Raw genomic sequence first — 5036 nt, 5'->3', positions numbered from 1 at the left:
AGCTCAGCCAATTAGGCCCCCGACACCTGGAGCCGCTGACAAACTGCTTCTGTCACTTGCTCTCTGTCTTTCATTAGGGCTGCTGAGCAGGGGAGGGGAGGGGGAGGAGATGGCATCTTTCATGCTTAGTAAGGCCAGATACATTAATTACAAAACGGCCATTTGCCGCGTGAAAGTGTGCTAATTAAATTTATGCAATCATTATCTTTAAATAGTCATATCTTTCCCGGCGATCGGCCCCTTCCTTCTCCAACCCCGCCGCCGCTCCGAGCGGACTTGCGCTAATCCCGGCCCCCCATTATCGCGCCATCGGAGACAGTGTCTGAACCCTCCGCACCCGCTTGGCTCCAGCACCCGCCGGGGCCCGGGGCGCGGAACACGGGGCCCGCGCACCCATCCTGGCACCGAGCGCCTTCAGGCTGGGGCCAACCCGGGGTCCACCGAGGGAGGGGGAAGCCCAAGCCGGCTCCGCCCCAGCGGTATTTCTAGATGTTTCCAGAGATACAGTGTGACATCTTATTGACCAAACATTGGAAATGTGTGTGAGAGACAGAGCACTTTAGCTTCTTGGAAGGCATTCTGTGCACCCCACCCACTTTCTATGAGTACCCCCATTTATGTGCACTGCCCATGTTATATGTGTACCCCCCGTTTTCTAGACAGCCTTTAGCTAAGCCTGCAGGACCCCTGAGGTGAAGAGGGGGCTCTGACACCCACAGAGCTGAGGGGAGGGGAGGGAGCTTCCCTTTCTTTTCATCCATCCAGTCTATGCCAGGCCTTGTGCTGGGGATAAACAGAAAAGTCACTCACACATTCACAGGTGTGAATTCATGCTCACACACATTTGCACACACAGGACTCTCACACGGCATTCACACGAGCTCACAAGCACATGCACAGAACTCATACCTGTGCACGCTCCCTCACATGTACACGTGTGCACACACACGGCACTCACACACACACGCAGAGCCCTGGCTGGGCACCGCCACGCGACGGGCAGTGGGACGACGGGCAGTGGGAATAGGACAGTGAGTGCGCCTCTAGTACCTCTTGGCCGACCCAGGGTCGAGGTTGCTCTGCGGCCAGGGCAGAAACGGGGAGCCCAGTCGGGCTGAAAGTCCTCTCTCAGAGAGGCCGTTTTTTGGCTTCCTCTGTCCGCGTGTCCCCCTCCACACAGCAGGAGGCTCTTACAGGAGGTCTTGGCTGAGTCCTCGCTCTGCAGAAATTACCCTCCCTGCTTTCCTCTCCAATCAAACAGAGCCTGACTCCTGAAGTCTTTTCGGGTCCTCTATGTTGAACTGGGCTTCCCTGGTGGCTCAGTTGGTAAAGAATCCGCCTGCAATGCGGGACACCCCGGTTCTATCCCTGTGTCGGGAAGATCCCCTGGAGAAGGGATAGACTACCCACTCCAGTATTCTGGCCTGGAGAAGCCCATGGACAGTCCATGGGGTCGCAAAGGGTCCGACAGGACTGAGCGACTCTCACGTATGTTGAGCTACCCCATGGAGGGGGAGAGAAGCCGCTGGGCTCTGGGGGCGGGGCCCGAGGTGGCACTCCATGGCCCGGCGTTCTCCGGAGCACGCGGGAGCCTCTGAGGCCTCCAGACCCCAGCGTGCGCCCTCGGAGAGGTCACCTGTGGGGCAGGCTGGACGTGTGCCCAGACACGCGGGCAGTATCCACAGCAACACTCACATGAGACTCACTTGTGCTCACACACATGCACGCAAGTACTCTCACACGACACTCACATGAGCTCACAAACACACACAGAACTCATCCCTGCACGTACTCTCATGGGGTCATGTGTGTGCATGCACGGCACTCACACACGACACAGAACACCCACATATATGTGCCCACGGATTCACAGACACACAAAATTCAAGTGTACGTACACACAGTACTTCCGTGTGAACGCACACGTGTGCATTCCCACACTGCCCTCAAACACGCAGTATCCCCACGAGGGCCGGTATAACACACACAGAGTTAAGAAGGACCCAGAATCATCTCTGGTAAACGACAACCACAGCAGTGCAGGGCCAGAGTACTGGAGCAGAAGTCGGGCTCAAGCGTTCCTGCCCCAGGGCTGTCGCTCATCCCCTAGGTTATTCTGGTTGAGAGCCTCCTGAGCCTCTGTTTCCTCGTCTGAGAAATGGGGTTAATAGTTGCACAGAATAGTCCTGAGGCTTACAGGGAGGTGGCTTTGGGAACTGTACGTTCTGTGCTTGTGCAAGAGAGTGGCCTCGCTGGAGGGCTGGGTGGGGCAACTGAGAGGGGCACCGGAGTCGGGCAGGGCAGGGGCGCCTGCCAGGGTACCAGCTCTCCCGGGTTGGGGCGGGGGGACTGCCGTGTGAGTTGTGTCTGGTGGAGGGGGTGGCGGGCTAGGCCATAAAGCAGAGATGGAAGGAAACGAAAGGCGGGTGGGGACAGGGAGACCTGCAGGAAATCTTGTTTGGAAGCTCAAAGTCAGCACCCGAAGCCCATTACCGCTGTCCACAGGGGGCAGGGAGCGGGGAGGGGCCCCGATCCTCTTAGCCGAGAACTGAGCTCCGGAGAGGGGGGAGCGGCGGGGGGCGGCTGCCTGGGTGGGTGATTTCTCGCTTGCGCTAATCCCAGCATGGAGCTGGGGACAGGCGGCGGACGGGCGGGGTACATCTGTGATGCGTGTCTGCGCGTCCGTTGGGGGCGGGGGCGGGGGCGAACGTGGCACGGAAGCTGGCCTTAGTGAGCTGGCGGTTCAGAGGCTGCCGTGTGCGAATGTGCTCAGGTCTGTTGGCCCGTGCGTGTCTGTGCAGCGTGTGGATGGCACGGGGGCAGGCAGCTGTCCACGCGGGTCCTTCTCCGCGTGTCCGTCTTGGTCCGTCTGTGTAATGCTATGCTTATCTCAGTGTGCGTGTCTGAGTGTGTTTTGTGTGCGAGCCCGTGATTTCACCCACGTGAGTGTGGGTGTGTAGTCATATTGTGTGTGTAGCAATAATAGTGATGATCTGAGAGTGGTGATTCTCAAACTTGGCAGCCTTAGAATCACCTGGGGAACGAGCTTTTAAAAATCTCGATTCCCAGACCCTTGGGTCAACTATTCAGCGTCTCTGAGGCAGGGGTCCCCAGTCTCTGGGCTGTGGACTGGTGCTTCCTGTCAGATCAGTGGAGGTGCTGGTTTAGAAATAAAGTGCACAATGAATGCAAATGCGCTTGAATCATCCTGAAACCACCCCCCTTCCTGGTCTGTGGGAAAATTGTCTTCCATGGAACTGGTCCCTGGTGCCAAAGAGGTTGGAGACCGCAGCTCTCAGGGATGGGATGTTGGCATCAGTGTTTTAGAAGACTCTGCAGGCGTTTGCATTGGGCGGCCAAGGTGAAGAATCAGCTGTCTCAGCAGACAAACCCCTGTGGGGCCACCCTGTGCCTGCTCCCCGGCCTTTAACCTGCCCCCGTGGGGTTTAGCGGGACACGGGGATGGACTCAGGGCCCTGCGGGACCAGGGCAAGTCGTGAGCCGGGCTTCCCCACCTCAGCCCCAAGCTGGGGCAGTTTGGGGCCCCAAGAGAGAAATTGCTTTGCTTCCCCGGCAAGCTGTGCCCTCACCTCCTCTGCTGGACCAGAGGGAGAGGCTGCCCCCCAAACACGCTCCTCCCAGCTCCTGTGGAAGTCAGAGGGATGAGTTAGTAAGAGGGTGGGCCAGGCAGAGGTCTAGTCGGCTCTGAGACTTAGAGACAAAAGTGTTCCATGTGCCAAGATAGCTGGTCATTTTGGGGCCAAACTGGAGCCCGGGGCCAAAAGGAGTGACTGGTGGGGGTCCTGGGCCTGGCCACCCTGCCGCGCGTTGGCTGTGACACTCGGCCTGAGTGTTTGAGCCTCAGTTTCCCCACCTCTGAAGCCGTGGCCCGTCTCCACGGCGCCTCCCAGCTTTCCTTTGTGTATTTGGGTGCATCTGCGTGCGTGCGTGCCTTGTGCAAGCGCACTGATGAGTAAGGAAGGTAGGAGGGCATACGCGAGGTGTATCAAGCCGGTTTATTGGGCTTTTGATGGAAGGCTTTTTGGCAATCTGGAGAAGCACTGAGCTGCCTCACCTTCTGGGGTTCAGGCGTGCGTCCCTGTGAATGGCATGTGCTGTGCAGCAACGTGAGTTCTGGGCCTTGCTAGTTCTCCACTGGGACTTCAGGATTCGCCATCACTCTCTACAAGTGAGCAGGTTCAAGGACCCTCGGGGACCAAGGCAGGCCATGAACTGCCCTCCCCCGCCCAGACCATCCCCCAGAGCGGGTGTGGCCTTTCCTTGGGCAAGAAAGGCCCATCTTGCCCCTTTCCAGAGTGCAGGCAGAGTGGCGCTTCATTCAGAAAGCACCCGCTGGCTACCATGCGCCATGGGGCAGAAGAGAGGCAAAAGACAGGGTCCCTGACAGCGATGAGTTCCTGGATCTGCCCCCTCTCAAGCCTCAGCGCACATAATCCAGTTGACAGTTGCGGGGAGAAGGAGAGGTGAGGGAGAGCTTGCATTTACCAAGAATCAGTAACGTGCCAGGTACTGGCTGAAGCATCCTATGTGAGTTTACTCATTTAATCCTTCCAATAACCCTACGGGTAGCGACAGTTATTATCACTCCCATTATACAGATGAGAAAACGGAGGTACAGAAGGTTACAGAAATTGCCCAGGGTCAGAACTAGTCAGGGGCAGAGCGTGGATGCTCATGCAGACGTCCTGGCCTCCCCGTGCTGCAGGGAGACCCCTTGGACCCCTGATTGGCTGAGTGCCCTTGGTGAACCTGCTGTCGGCCAGGGCCTCGGGCCTCGGTCTCCTGGCGTGGAGGAGATGGGGCGCTCGACCTACCGCCTGGTTGCTGGTCCTGTGGTCCTTGGCGTCAGTCTCACCTCGAGGTCCGCCGTCCTGCCCAGACGCGTCTCGGCCCCTGCCCCTCCCTGCCCGCCTGCATCCCACCACGGCCCCCACTCGCCCACCCCGAGCCGGGCCATGGAGCGCCCACGATGGTGATCGCCCTTCTAATTGCAGCCTCGCTCCCAAAGCCACGTT

The sequence above is a fragment of the Bos taurus genome, chromosome 2 (genome assembly GCF_002263795.3).
Source record: "Bos taurus isolate L1 Dominette 01449 registration number 42190680 breed Hereford chromosome 2, ARS-UCD2.0, whole genome shotgun sequence".
Classification (NCBI taxonomy): domain Eukaryota; kingdom Metazoa; phylum Chordata; class Mammalia; order Artiodactyla; family Bovidae; genus Bos; species Bos taurus.
This window is presented reverse-complemented; position numbering follows the sequence as displayed.